Source organism: Teleopsis dalmanni, chromosome 2 (genome assembly GCF_002237135.1).
Source record: "Teleopsis dalmanni isolate 2A chromosome 2, ASM223713v2, whole genome shotgun sequence".
In the NCBI taxonomy this organism is placed as follows: Eukaryota; Metazoa; Arthropoda; class Insecta; order Diptera; family Diopsidae; genus Teleopsis; species Teleopsis dalmanni.
The window spans coordinates 177,614,636-177,631,071 of NC_051847.1; the positions used below are offsets into that span (position 1 = coordinate 177,614,636).

At 28.3% G+C, this 16,436-nt stretch overlaps 3 non-coding genes across 3 annotated transcripts; 2 read left to right on the forward strand and 1 right to left on the reverse strand.

Annotated features, from left to right (window-relative positions):
• Positions 1 to 12,434: 12,434 nt before the first annotated feature.
• Positions 12,435 to 12,516, forward strand: Trnas-gcu. Its single transcript has one exon. It is a non-coding gene; the product is annotated as a tRNA-Ser (tRNA).
• Positions 12,517 to 13,938: 1,422 nt separating this feature from the next.
• On the forward strand, positions 13,939 to 14,020 carry Trnas-gcu. The gene has a single exon. It is a non-coding gene; the product is annotated as a tRNA-Ser (tRNA).
• A 2,078-nt stretch (positions 14,021 to 16,098) lies between these two features.
• Trnas-gcu lies at positions 16,099 to 16,180 on the reverse strand. Its single transcript has one exon. It is a non-coding gene; the product is annotated as a tRNA-Ser (tRNA).
• Between the last annotated feature and the right edge of the window lie 256 nt (positions 16,181 to 16,436).

The window sequence follows — 16,436 nt, forward strand, 5'->3', positions numbered from 1 at the left end:
CTGGAACTGACAATACTGAAATGACTGCAGGTCGTCGCTGCGATAGTTCTTTATATGGTTTGCTTGTGTCAGGCGCAAGTGTAGCCAAACAGTTTCGGTGGCTAAGAATAAGAAGCACCAATGGGCGAGTATCATCTCAAGCCAATCTTATACGCATATCTATAAGTATATGTACAACAACAACAACAATAACAATAACAACAACAAATTAAAGAAACAACATTCTACATTAAAGACAAGCAAATTGGTAACAATTTTTGTCGTGGAAGAGTAAAAAGCGATTTAAACATAAACTGCAGCACACCAAAGCGAACCGTTCGTTGCTGAGCTTAGAAAATATTTTTCAGCACATTTTTGCATATCTTTTTTTAATTTATAATTTTTTCTGAAAAAGATACGAGTACTTTTAATCCATCTGAGAAATAGCAACAATGATAGAACAATAAAAAAACAATAAACAAAAAGAAATGCCGAACTCTTGCCGTTGCATTTGCAGTTTCTTGGCAAAGGTTACGAGAATTTCTTCTTACCGCATCAGTTAGGCTCATTAGCAGTGTGAATGGAACTAGCAGTTCTAGTTCCATTTGTACTTCAACATATAAGGAAAACAAATTTGTTAGATATGTCCAAAACTACTCTGGCTTGATTACTACATTGCATTTTATTTGAAAATTATCTTTTAAGTGTCTTTGAATGCACATATGTATATATGTATATGCATGTATAATGTATCTTCTCCTACTACAAAATGTCTTCTACGACAGAGCAATTAATGTGCTGTCAGCTACTTTAATGATAGACTTACCAACTCGTGATCCTGACACTTTTCTCTATTAAAACTTGCTTTCTCTTTTATATAATTAACATAACAATTATGCAAGAATTAAAAAATACTTTAATTGAAATTATTCTCACCAGTTTTAGAAGGAAGAATAATATACATTAGTACAATTCTTTATAAAGTTTGGTTTGTTATTAATTTATTTTTTTAATTTTTTTATTTTAATGAATTTCTAATTCATTACCTATTCCCGTAATTTTACCCTGAGACAGATATTTACTTTAAAATCATTACTTATTAAAAAGAAATAAAAATATATTCCTATTATAGTCATGTAAAATGAGTATATAAAATGTAGTTTAAAATATAAGAATAAAGTACAACATTATAAATATATATAATTATATATATTATAATATATATAAATGTTAAATTATTTATAAAATAATATAGGTTAGGTTAGGTTATACCAGCGATTACTAGTGGATCCACTTAGGCCTATTGAGCCATTGTGTTACCGTATATATAGAAGTCATAGTTTAAAACCACCTAGAACTTTTGGCGAAGCATAAAAGTAAAAAAATGCTAGAAGAAAGGGGGCTTCTAGACTATTAAGTCGCCGCCGTGCATGATCTGTGCAAAAACATAATAAATGAGAGGTACTTTCATCGTCTTCCCCACAGCTACGACATATTTGATTGAAAGGAAGACTTAATCTGCTAGCATGGTTTCCTAGTTAACAGTGACCTGTAAGTAAACCCAGTACCGGCGTTAGGGGTGGGCGAGGTGGGGCGATGGCCCAGGGGCGCCAAAAGTAAAGAACCGCTAGATCGACGTAAAAAAATATACCCAAACGTATGGATAGTACTGAGAATATTACTGACTATACTTGTAACAGTTGCTAGTGCAGAAAGGAGCTTTTCAAAACTTAAGCTGATAAAAACCTATCTACGATTGACAATGTCTCAACCTAGGTTAACAAAATTTGTAACTTTGTCAATCGAAAACGAAATTTCATAAAACATGCAATAGTAAGAGATAGAAAGGCCAGAAAAGTAAAATTTTATTAGTAAGAATAAGAATAAATGTTTGAAACTATTAAGAAATATATAAAAATGCATAATATGAGGTTTATTATGTCTTGTTGTTTTCAAATTTATACTATTAGTTTTACGTATAATAAAAAGTATTTTTATTGCAAAGTATTATTTTATAATTTCATTACTGTTACATACAATTTTTTTTTCGCTTTTTTACATACTTTTCAACAGTAGATAGAGGGCGCTGTGGCATTCTCGCCCAGGGACGCCGATAATGTTAAAACGGTCACTGAGTAAACCTATCAAAAGACCGACATCTCTACGGGGTATCTCAATGAGAATTTTGGATCCTTTTATTGGAACGTGGCCAGATTGCATACAGATGCAATCAGAAAGAACTTAGTAGTAATATAAATAATAAATAAATAAAATATAATATATAAATGACAAATAATATTATAATTTTATTTATAATAGTATTAAAATGATTAAATATTGCTATTAATTTAATTTTTAAAGTTTTTGATTTTGATGAATTTCTATGAAACTAATTTTACCTTAGACAAGACACTTATTTCAATTTCAATACATATGAAAAATTAATTAAAATATATCCCTTCCTTTCTTAAAGAATGTGAAGTAAGTGTTATACTTTCTTCTATAGAAAAAAAATAGAAGTCATATAGAATGGAATGCTGCTTAAATAGATAACAGCATTATTTGCTTGCATGCGATTTACAAAAACAATATATGCAAAATTAATTAATTCAATTAATTAAAATAATATAAAAAAATTGTTGTTGTTGTAGTTCACTATTTTTCGAAACCTCTTTAAAAAAATTACATTAAATTCTGGGAGCATAAAAATACAAGCGAACGAAGAAAAAATATTGTCAAATTTGCACTAAAAAAGGTTATGTGTCTATACAATATTCTATTTTAAGTGCTCTATCTGCACAATAGACACAATCTATACAATATACATAATTACACAATAGAGTAAACGAACATAGAAAGAGACCGAGACATCACACGGCGTTGTCTTTAAGTAGATACGAAGTGAAAACCTTTCAACGCACTCTCTTTTAAACGAGTACCGGTATTAACCATGCAATGTTGTTAGTTAGTGCCCAGTTTTTAGTTTTGAACAAATTACGTTTTTTTAAACATTTAGTTTTCTAAGCTGAACCATATTACTGGTTCTATTCAGCTAATAACGCCTTGTATATCATATCCATCTCATTAATTAGTTTAAAAATATCTTTGAAAATACAACTAGTTTTGAGTACTTGCCTGTTGAAATTTGTACCTTCACTCTTTATATAATCTCAAAGTCTCTTACATTCACTATCAACTCCATTGGATATATTATATTTAGAATAAGTAATCTTCTTTATTGGCTTTCTACAAACTGTCTCTTCATTTGATTGGCAATAAACTTCGTTCTAAAAATATAGTTGAACTTCTAAAATATGCTCCATGTTATAACTTGTAATATCTAGGGATACTTTACCCACCTTCTCATTCTGTTTTATAATTCCAAAAAACTTAGTAAGTAAAGTAAACATTATACAACCGTACAATAAAATGGTTGGTTAAATAATTCCACACAAAGTCAAGATAAAAAGCGATATTGGATAAGTGACAACATGTCGTAAAAAAAAACCTAGAATATAGTAGGATATGTGAAAATTGTAAATTCTGACATAAAAAGTCTTAGGTTCGTCAAATATGCCAACTGAAGTAGAACATAAATGAAATCTCTGAAATAGGTATAATATAACTAAATCTAAATATAAATGAAATATCTGATATTGGGTTTTTTCTTTTTTCCATTAACTCCCAGTGGAGCATAGGGCCTCAAAAGGGGGTTACGGCAGTCAAACTGTGTTTTTGGATATATATGAATACCTAATTAAATGTGGCATTTATCCAGATTATTTTTTTCGACCTCATCGTGTAAGTTTTAGTAATGGGTTTGTATTATTTTGTGAATGATTAGACATTTGCATATAGATACAAAGATGCTTACCATTGTTTAATTATATTCTCTGGATGAATAATATCTGTATCTTTTCGTATCATCGCTTGTACAATTTTTGTGTGTATTCCAGAACTCACATTAGATATACATTATATGATTCACTTTTCTCATTAAGTAATGTGCGCTAGCATCACGATTCTCTTGATGTTATCCATCATATATAGTTACTTTTATAGATATTAATACAATTTTGCTCAATATCTCTAAAACTTGTTTTGTTGCAATTTGACTATTTAGTTTCCGATTAAAGAAATACTTCAAAAAAATTAAGTGTATAAATAATGATGTTTTTATTTTTCAATAAGTATCCTAAAACAATTTGAGCTCCTAGATCATATCTAGTATTATAGTTAGTAAATTACCAAATGCAATGGTAAGTATAAGCATTTCACTTCTCGCAATTATAAGTCATATACTTTATTACGTCTTCCTTAGAGCAAAAGTTCAAATTTCAACAAACTCTTAACATGAATATTAACCTTTGATAAAGAGAGTCAAAATAAATCTTTATTCCACTTAGAGTAATAGAATTGTACACACTTAAATATTTTGAGTAACTCGAGTAATTCATCAAATTAATTAGTTGCTTACACAAATTCAAAGAAGTTTTCACACAAAAGAGTGCTAAGGCAACTATCTTCCGAGGAGATCTGAACAGCAAGAATAACGCGAATTTATCATTTTTGTTCACACACGGAAATTAATGCTTCCAACATGCCATCGTTTCATTAGGAAAAGAAAAATTGTTGATTTTAATAATTCAAATAAAAATAAAAGTATTTAGCTTAACAAAATTAAAAAAAAATTATATTTCCGTAGTCACTTTTGAAGAGTGCGAAATACTTGCACTTCTCGTTTCTTTACTTTCCCTGTGAGTCTCAGTTTGAAGCTTCAACTGTCAAGAATCTTACACCTTGAAAGGTACTCATATGGATAAGTGCATTTGCAAGCGGAAAGTAATTCTGGAATGATGGTGTGAAGGAATGCTAAGAGCATGAGAAGGGCTAGTAATTGATACTCATAATTAAACGCAACTTCAATTAAGATTAACGAGTTCCAAATGATACCAAAACCAGTGAGTTACATTAGATTACCCTAAATTATAAGAAGTTGCGCGTAAATGAAAAAGATTCTCCTGATTTATTACCGACGGATGTGGAAAAAAGTTTTTATCTGCTGGGAGCATTTTTAATTCCTTAATATTTGCTTAAGCAGGAAAATTTTATTAAAGGTAATAACAATAAAAAACGTATTTAAGCAATAAAAAACTTTAAAATATAATATTTATTCAAGTAAGAGCACATTGGGAACCTTAAAGTATAAATGAAGAAACAAAAACTAAAGGGATAAGGTCTCTTCGCAAAATTTTTTAGGACGTACAGTTTTTTTTGTTATTAAAAAAAATATAAAAAGCACTTTAATATATTTTACGTAGATGTCCTCATACAACAACATCGATGAATGTCAAACTTTATATTTAAAGTCCAAAAACTTGAAGATATCATAAGAGCTATTAATTTCCTGTCATTTCCATTAAGTAATATACACCTAATTCATATATATGAAAAGAACTTTAATTCTTTTAATCGAAAATAATCATTATCAATATTTTATGCTCAATTACTCTAGTTCACCGATTTCACGACAGAAGAAACTTATTTCATATGGAATTTCTGTCACCAGAACAGATTAAGAGCTCTTCTCTAGATGTAGTTCTAGACTTTGTTCACAAAGCTTTAAAGGGCTTTGTGTAATCAATAGTGAAATTGGTACAATAGGACTCTTCTCTCCTTTGTTAATGTAAAAGAATTTGAAGTTGTTAAATAAATAATTTGTATATTTGTATATATCTTATAATAGTCACATAATGAATCGGTGGGGTCATGGTGTGCTTTTACTTAATCTTAATCAGAATAAAATGATGTGAATCAATATAAAAAGTATCGTTGCAAATATGAAAGAATTTTGAAGTTATTTAATAAATAATTAAACTATTTCTATATCTCATATAACAGTCGCATAATGAATTAGTGGGTGCTTGGTGAGTTTTTACTAATCTTAAACAGAATAAAATGATGTGAATTAATGTAAAGGGTATCGTTGCAAATATGAACCCTCAATAACACTAATATTTTTACTATACCGCTGTGCGACAGGTTTGTATACTTTTGCCTCTATTTTTCCTAGACATGTATAAAGTCAAATATGTCGTCGAATGGGTTACATAGGATTAATTGAACCACATTTATATGTCATAGAAACATTGTATATGTTTATGACAAATGTGTTCGATTTCGTTAATAGGATTCATTCATTGGATTTGAGTATTAAGTAGAAGATAGCATTTTTCTAGAGTTCTCTATGAAATTTTGAATAAATATGAAAATAAATTTAGAGTAATTGATATATTCGTTTAGTCCGCATATCCCAATGACTTTCGTTTCTAATATCTTTGTTGTTGTTGCAAATTAACTTAACACATAAACTCTAGGGTTTGTTGTAAAATAATGAAAATAAGAGGAAACTTATCTATCTCAATGACGACAGATTTTCTTTCATCGGAGATATTCGTTTATACCTTCTATAATTCATCTCGGTAGTATAGTAGCAACCAAAACAAAATGAAAAATTAAAAGTGATATCTTGAATAGCTAATTTCAGAGAATATTTTATTTAATTAACACTAAAATAGAGTCGTATACATATATTTCTAGGTAAAAAGCATCTCTTAAAAATAATGTCAATCCCATTCTTAAAAATTAAATGATAAAAAAGAGACTGCTTTATTTCAGTAAAAATGTAAAGTCATTCCAGACCTTTGTAAATTAGTATACATGTATATATATACTTTTTGTAATTTTGTAGATTTGGTGACCCAAATATGAATATGTAACTTTGATTTCTAGGGTAGATTAATTTAATCTTTAAAGTCCTCTTAGACTTTTGTCCAATGTATTTTTGTCCGTTTTAATATTGAAGGGTTTATAATTTTTTTAAACCTTTAGTGAAACTAAAATTGTTATTCTCTAATGTGTTTTCGTATTTATAGAAGTCAGAAACATTCTGCAGTAGAAGATCCTAAAATTTACTATTTCCAATATATTAAGTATCGAGTACATCTTTCAGCAATGTTAAACACTTTCATGTGTGAAACGATTTATTCATCTTTCTTCATCAGTTACTATAAGAGCAACTAAAATAAGTAATCAAGCTCTGAGCAGAATCTATCTAATAGTGATTACATATCAAACCAATTATACGACTAATACTCTACAATAAGTTTGTTATAATTTAATCGCTTTTAGAGAATATAGTTGCTCAACGATTGAACCCTACTTTGGATTTATTGTAAAGGCGCTACGTCCACAATTTATTTGTTCCAATTTGGAAGAAACAAGTTGTCGTTCGTTAAACGTTCACAACTTCGAAGTGTAAAACGTTCGACAAACTATCCACATTCATTTCAACACTAATTAACCACGTTACCTATTGACAGTGGAGTGTTCGATGTTCCTCGTAATTAAGAACAATGATTAAGAAAGCGAGCAATGGCTCACAGCGCTACCTAACTGGAAAATTGCTTACCCGTGACATAAAAAAAGGATTAAATATGATTATTAGAAGAGAAGACGTTTTATTAGATGTAAATTTTTTTTGTATTATTTAATTAAATTTTTTTTCTTAATATGAGTGCAAATTTTATTTCTTATAAAAAAATACTAAATTATGTTATTTTATATTTTAATCCATATCGTAAAATTCTACTATAATTTCAGAATTATTTTAATTTTAATTTATTTATTTAGTTCAAGTTAATATTTAATATTTTATTTTAATATTTTTTCATGTAAATTTCTGAACTTAATTTAGAATCATTGTTTTTATTTTATTTATATTTTAATTACTTTTCAATAGAATTTCGTCTTCTAATGAGTATTATATATTATATTTTTTTTTTTTTAATAGAATTTCATATACTTCAGCTGATTAGCTGCAGTAAATACTTATAAACTATCTTGATAGATATCAGGATATGATGTTAGATTCCTGATATACTTAACCAAGAGATTGTGTTCCATTTCACTGGATTGTTGGATTGTAGAAGGTCGTGGTGAGATCATATTACAAACTACTTACCTAATAAGAAGTTATATATTTTATACATATTTTATATTGATATCAAACTGAACAAATATGAAAAAACAAATATGAAAGTATGAATGAAATAAAAATCTTATAAGTAAGTAATAAATAATTGATTTATAACAAAGTTGTCTGTTTAAAGAGTATTGAAGATACGGGTAAACTGAAACTAACTTGTCCCTTCTTCTTTTAAATCTTCTTCTAAATCTCCCATATACCTCTTTTTCTCTTTTGCAATCTTCATAGAAATAATGTCTGAGTACTTGCTACATACAATTTGTTTTTATAAAAAAAAAGGAACTGATTGATAACAAAACTGCTACTGAAGTACTTCTTCTAGCTCTTCAAAATTATCGAAATAATTCTAAAATAAAAATATGAATAAAAATTTTTTAAAAAATAACAAAACAAAATACTTGAAATACTCCATACTGAAATATTTTAGGAATACTCGTATATGACGACGGCTTATCTTAAAAAGTGAGAACAAAAGCAAAGGTAACTGAACTAAAATTGTTAAAATCACCCACAAACTGGGTCAACAAATTGTGTGAATATGTTTTATTGGCTACTTGAAAACTTGGCATAAATGAATATTTAAAGACCCTTGTTTCTTTTTTTTTTTTCTGTGAGCAGAAATAGTAGCATTTAAAAAAAAAACAGCGAGAATCGTCCAAAGTCACTGCAAAGAATGGTAGGAAAAGACAATAGCTCCACGAGCTAAGCCCTACGGCACTACGAACTCATAAGTTTCCACTTATCGTTATTTAATTTACTTGAAATGGAAACGATTTTACAAATAAAAGCAAAATGCTTAAGTAAACAAATGTGCATATTGTACTCGCCTGGTTCAGAGATGAATCTGATACCGTCAATAAACAACAATAACAATGTTATCAAGTAGCCTGAACGTTCAAACTTAACGAGTATCAAGTTCAATTGAATACTTCACCGTCATCGTCGTCATCATTGTTATACGCTGCGGAGCTTGGATCATATGCAGACTTTGTTTACTTATGGCCAGAAACAAAACCAGAAACGCCAAAATCATGATTTCTGATATGAAGTCTTGAAGAGACTCATTGTTGATCATTATTCCGTGCCAGTTTGCAGTTATGAATGTGTTCAGTAAATTGTAGAAATAAATTTATCTAATTTAAGTTAAATGGTCTCAACTCAATTTTGCTTTCATTTGCTTTATAATGGCAATGAAATCAATGTGGATTTCAATTTTAAACAATAAACGAAATTGGGGAGTTACTTGCTGATTAGCTTCAATGCCCACACCTTTTACAGAATGAACACCTAAGGCAACTGTTTCTTATCCTCTTTGGATAGGAGAATATGGAAAGAGTAAATTTAAATTTAACATTGTTTAAATTAATTTTTAAACTATGAGTTTACTTTTATCTACAAATTATTACTTCACAAAACCCATTCAAAATTGCATGTACCCATTCACTAAAAATATTAAATGTCATATAGATACATATGAAAAGAAAAATATAATGACTTTCAAATTATTACTAATAATTGAAGACCATTCCTATTATCTTCAATCGTTAAATCCATTATCATATATCGCTTAATATTTTTTATTAATATTATTACTAACAGCTGACATTTTGGGTTTCATTCAAAGAGCGGAATGTCTTCTGTTCGGTTAGGGTCTGTAGCAGCACAAAATATCAACTATAGTCACGGTGCGTCGTTCCCTTAGGAGCGGGTACCTTGTTTATTTCTATACTATTGTATTATTACTAATAGAGAGGTTTCGAACAGTAGTAAACTACAACAACGAAAATTATTTTTATATTTTTTAATTATTTGAATTTTTGGCTGATCATACAGCTGTTTTGTGTATTGCCAAATACCCATCTTCAGTGGGAACAATTTTTGTTGTTGTAGTTTACTACTGTTCGAAACCTCTCTATTAAATACCACAGTTTCTGTTAAAGTAAAAATAGTCTCATATTGACGCTAAAATCAAATTTAGTATTAATTTACTAATATAATTTAGTAATACTAATAAATTTTACTAATGTTATTAGTAATATATTTATATTTTTTACTAATATTTTACTGCTAAAATACGATTTTTAAAAATTCTAACAAAATGGGGAATTTTATAAAAAATTAGAGTTAAATATTTGAAATATAAAATAAATTTATAACAAAATTTTAACATAAAATTTATATAATAAATAATATTATTATCTAACTAGCAAGTGTTCAGTCCATCAGTCAATCTACAACGCATAGACCTCCAATTCCATAGTAATACTAGTTGAAGACATGGTGAATAGAGCTATACTTGTAGACCTATTAAAGGCGTATTGTCCACCTGATCTTGTTGAGAGCATCACATTTTTGATACTTTTAGGTTATATTGTTTGAAAAAAGTAGAGTTTAGTAAAGTAAAAGAAAAAAGGAGGGTATTTGCATAAAAAAAATGATTATAAAAAAATAATTTTTTAAACACAAAACTCCAGTAATCTATAATTGTATTAGATAAGTTTGTTTAACTACGGAAGAAGTTTCTGATACGTCACCATTTCTAAAATTATATATGTATGGTCTAAATAGTCTAAAGAAGACTAAAGAGTGAAATAAATTAAATATAAATGTTTTATTTACTATCCAAAATCGATTCTCAAAGCTGTCGTTTAAAGAGGACTAAGTAGCAAAATAAATTGATGTTTGTTTTTCATTTACCATCAAAAAAGAAAAGTTAGCCAATGAAAAGGATATATTATTTATCTGTTATTATTTACTTAAGAGATGCCACACTTTATTTTTACAACCAATTTGCATACAATATACATGTGGTTTTATTCCTTTGACTACTATTGTATTCATTAAATTCATTACTTATATTTTTAATAGCCTCAAAGTCTGGATTGGTATATAATAAAAATGTTTTCACATATTTTATTGCCGTTGTAATATCCTATAGACATAAAAACTTTATACTAGTATCAGATAATTTATAGATTTTTAGCGATTTGATTCGTAAAAATTTTACCTTGACCTCTCTTTTGAAATGTTACCATCACATTAAATTGTGATATAAATTAGTAAAAAAAATAAAGAAACAATTTAAAAAGACATATTGAACTAGTAAACTACAAAAATAAATAATGGGTAACCCAATATATCTAAGATAGACCTTTTTAGTTTTACAATATTTTATAATATATTAAAAAGTTAGCCACACAAAAATAATATCAAAATATACGTATTTTAATAATGTGATAAAAGTCATAGACTAACTACACTTTCTTAAATGTTTTGGTAACATCAAACATATTTCTAAAGCCCCCAAGTCAGATTTAAACCCATTAAAACCACACCTCATATAATAGTAGTGAATAATAAACTTTTCAGCGATTAAAGGGCAATAAAGGTCACAGCTTTGAGATCCTTGTTTTAGTAATAAAGGTGAAAATAAAATGTTATTATTAGGCCGATCAATTATAATCATCTTTAAATGATCTATAATCTCAACCAAACCGCGAAAACGTTGGTTAAGGGACAAAATTAGACTGTTCAAGGGGTTTGGCTAATTTCAACAATTACAGCTAGGATAGTTAGTATAAAGTCTTTGCTTGGAATCACAAAGTAACTACTCAGAACCTTCCACAATATGTCTATTTTAAGGGTTTCAGAAAAAATTAATAAAATAGGAATCAAAACGAGAATACTATATTTCTATTTTTACAAAAAAGAAAAAAAAATTATATTGTTGCTTATTTAAAATATAACGAAAGCTGTTAGTAGAATATATCTTATTGGTTTCGTTAACTCTTCAGGAAGCGCTCAGGGTCTCCACAACTCCTTTAAATCTTATTCTGTTTTCGGGAGGTTCCATTTAAGACTTGTCTGGAGATGTATACGCTAAGTTTCGACAGTGTATACCTTACCCACTGTCACTTTCGTTTTTTGACTTATATCTTGAGTATACGTGCTGGCACTTATTGACAAAGACTTAGAAAATGTACTAAAATTTTCAAGACTCACACCCGTACAGCAAAACTGATTTTACTTATGAGTTGAAAGTACGTAGTTTCGTTTTGGGACTATTTAGTTTAAAATTATCTTTGCACTTGAAAAAAATGGTATATGTAATTATGCATTATCAGCATATAAAACCATATACGAAAGTTAATATATAGCCCACTTCTAAGTGATAAGCATTGTGCATGTATATGTGGAATAATGTCTACTGATTCAAGAAATATTTCATTTTATTTCACTTTGAAGCTAAACTTGTTAAAATTTTGATAATAAAAAAAATTTGGAACTATATTTTTTTATAAAAAATACATAGATTGCGTATGAAGCGAAAAAAATGTTTATAAACATTTATATAGTTTAGCAACATAGCCATTGTTTAGAATCGCATTTAGCAATAGTATAGCAACAAGACGAGGTGGCCGAGTGGTTAAGGCGTTGGACTGCTAATCCAATGTGCTCTGCACGCGTGGGTTCGAATCCCATCCTCGTCGAACGTTTTTTTTTTATTTTTTGTTTTAATATTTTTTCGTGTTTTATTATTTTAAATTTTCTTACTACAATAATGATATGTTTTTTATATTATAAATATATTTATATAATAGAACATTCCAATTGTACAATCCATTTTGTACAATCCAATTGTATGAAAAAAAATAACTGGGTATACATTTCTACCAACAACGTGAGTGTGTTTACTAATTGTTACCTAATTGGTTTATATATTATTGTAAGACTTTCATATATTTTTCTTTAATTTTGTCGAAATGTTTTGCATCTGAAATAGTTCTTGTTTTGCTTGGAAAAAATATTGAAATAATTATTTTTATTTTACTTATTAAAATTAAAAACCTGAAAGTCAAATCTATTAAAATTTATCATTATTACTTAGTACTTAGCATCAAATCAATATTACTTAATAAAGTCATACTTCATACTTACTTAAAGTTAGTCGTACTTCCATGACTCGAACTTCGAGTAGCTCGAATTTTCTATAACTCGAACTAAATAGAGTGCAACAGGGTTTAGAGAGCAAATTAACACACAATTAGAAAAAAAATTCTTTAACTCGAAGTCTCCATAAGTCCAACCTTTTCTTTGCAAAATGGTACTTGAAGTTATAGAAGTTTGACTGTACTTATATATATACTTATTATATACCTATTATACATACTACACCTATTACCTATTAAATTTAAGCATGACCAAAAAGTAGTAGAATCATAGTAAGAATATGACAATTATGATTTAATTGTCTGCATAACATGCTTTGCGTATGATGTGACCATATGTACGTCATATGACTGTCGGTATAAACATTGATCTTCATACAAATCTGATTATTTCACCAATTTTTTTTTTAATTTATTTTATTTTATTACAACCTGTCACTTAAGAATAGACAATTAACAATATTTAAGAGTAAGTGGATAAATACTTAAAATTTTGTGGGCTTGAATGGACTGTACTCAGGAGCACATCCGTCTGTTGAAGTCGGTTACAGATTAAATTTCCAGTGGCTATTGTTTGCGGAAACGTGTGAACTTTCTTCCTTCTGCTATAATTCTACTAACAAAATGGTTGGAATGATATTGCATATACGCTTTTTGTGATTTCTGGATTAACAACCTTAACTACGGGGATAGTGAGATTGCCGTGTATACATTCAGTTGTCGTATATCTAGGAGCATTTGAGATTATTTTAAAGGTTTTTGATTGGAAATTTCACTAAATAGGTTCTTGTTTAACAAAACACAACTTCTTATTCCCAATATAAATAACTATTAATATTTTGATACTATTACGAAAATGCTAGATAAGCATAATTAATAATGCATAAATAATTAAATATTTTTTTATTAATATAAAATTACTTTAAAAATTCGAGTACATATTTTAATCGGCGCCGAGTTGTTGACGAGGTGGCCGAGTGGTTAAGGCGTTGGACTGCTAATCCAATGTGCTCTGCACGCGTGGGTTCGAATCCCATCCTCGTCGGAATATTTTAAAATCTATTTATTATTTATTTATTATAATTTTAAATATTTTATTAACCTTTATAATAATTATAATAACAAAATACAAATTTGGACACTACAAAAAGAGTTGAAACATAATGAAAGTCACACACACACACATATAAGTGGTTTTGTGCTTTCAGAGAGTTAATATTAGTCGATTAAGTAATATTTGACATAAACTAGTTTGCTGATTTATCTAACTATGATAATTTAGATTAAAACAAACATCTTTATAATTAATTAATTAATTAATAATTGGTCATTACAGACGAGAGTCGTCTTTGATCTTAATATAATACCGTTTAGAAGCCTTCTTCCCTCTCTATGTGATGGGTATACTACTTCGATATTTTTTAATGTTTAAAAATCCACATCATCCTTAAGTCAAAGCCGGTCGTAACAGTGTCAAAATATTCCGATATGTATATACATATGTATCTGCATAATTAAATTATTGTATATGAATTAGTGAGATGTATTAAGCAGATGAAACATTGTAAGCAAAGCAAATAATAAGCTAGTAAGCTATGAGTGATTTAAGTAGGGTCTGTCCGGAACATATTCTATCTTTCTTACTCTGATACACTCAGTGGGCGACACTACAATTCACTAATGCTGTTAAGAAAATGTGACCACAAACAAAAAAGCTTCCTGTATCCATAAGCAGGGTCTCAAGCTAACAAACTTGACTATTGAAGTATAGGCACAACATTTTTGTCCTATTACCTTATGATTATGATGAATTCTTACTAAGTCTGCACTTGACATAAGCTTCTTGTTAGTGCGGCTAATAAGATAATCTGTACATAGGTATTATAATACAGCTGAACTCTGGTGCAGGCTTCTTTAAATTGTAGATATCGCTAAGTCTCAATAAAAAAACAAACTGTCTTCAAGTCCCCACTTGGAATACGTTCCCTATTAGTGCAGCTTAGAACTTAATCTGCTCATTTAAATTTTTATACAGTTAAACTCTCGTACAGGCCTCTGTAATATAAGAGAATTTCAGATGATTGATTGTAAGCAAATTTTTAATATTATCCAAATATTTTCCGCCTGGTTAGTTCGTTCGTATATCCTCTTATTTAAAAATGAAATAAATATTAAAATGAAATGTTCTTTTTTGACTTTTGATTCATCCAACCAGCCAAAGTTGATCAACTATAACATTTACATACATATATTAACCTTATGCAGATAGAAGAACTTTCAATTCTTCTAGAAATTCTAAAAATCTAGGAGTAGTAGATATACCATATATTCTACTGTAAGACACTAAATTCTCTTTTTTGATTTCTCAACGGCTTGAGGTTATAATTTCGTTGTTGAGCTCAAATCTGCAATCTGTTTTTCTCCTCGACATCTGGGTTTCTACCAATAAAGGGTTAAATTTCGAAAATTGTGTTATATAAACGCTTATTTGTTTTAAATATTCTACATATAATTCCATATCTGTGGCCAAAGTACTCTATGGCAGGGTTACAAAAGAAACGTGTATGACACTTTTTACTGAAATATTTGTTGGTTTTTAAAAATATATTATATACAAAATATGTATCTAAATACTAATAAATAAATATTAGCGGTGTTTCAATAAACAATGGCCAACTAACTCCGAAAGCAATAAAAAATTATCTGGTTCACGTACGGTATCATAAGTTATCATAATAAAAAGTGAAGTTGGTAGTGCGTTGAACCGCAGCAATTGTATTATATGGATTAATGGGTTAATTATTTACATATTGAAACTGCAAAGAATGTTATAAATTGAATTATTCAATATTATTTCATTCTCATAATATTTTCTTCAAATTTATTTGAGCTAAACTATTTAGTAATATACATGTTTTTGTTTTCCTGATAAGCTTAATCTGAATCAAATGTCAGTGAGAGTTGCTAACTTGTGTTTAGCAAATAGAAATATTATACATTAAATAAGTCAATTGTAATATTTTATTTATTTTAATATTATTCTTATTGTATTGTCATTTAATATTTTTAAAAATAAAAAACATTTTTATAAATAATTAAACAAAGTAAGTGATAAAAAGTTTTCGACGAGGATGGGATTCGAACCCACGCGTGCAGAGCACATTGGATTAGCAGTCCAACGCCTTAACCACTCGGCCACCTCGTCCTTGTCAATTTCTTCACTAATGAGAATTTTATTTTCATTTTCACATAACAATGTCGTGGTGAATAAATTCATGGTGAGTTTAAACAATAAACTTTATACATTCATATAAGAATATTTACTAAATAATGGTAAGCTTTTTAGCATAAAGGGAACAATATCTGTAAAATAACAATTAAATATTGTATTAAAATAAATTGTCACATTAAAATTGTATTAAAAATTAAAAAAGTTATAATTTATGATAATAATAAAAATA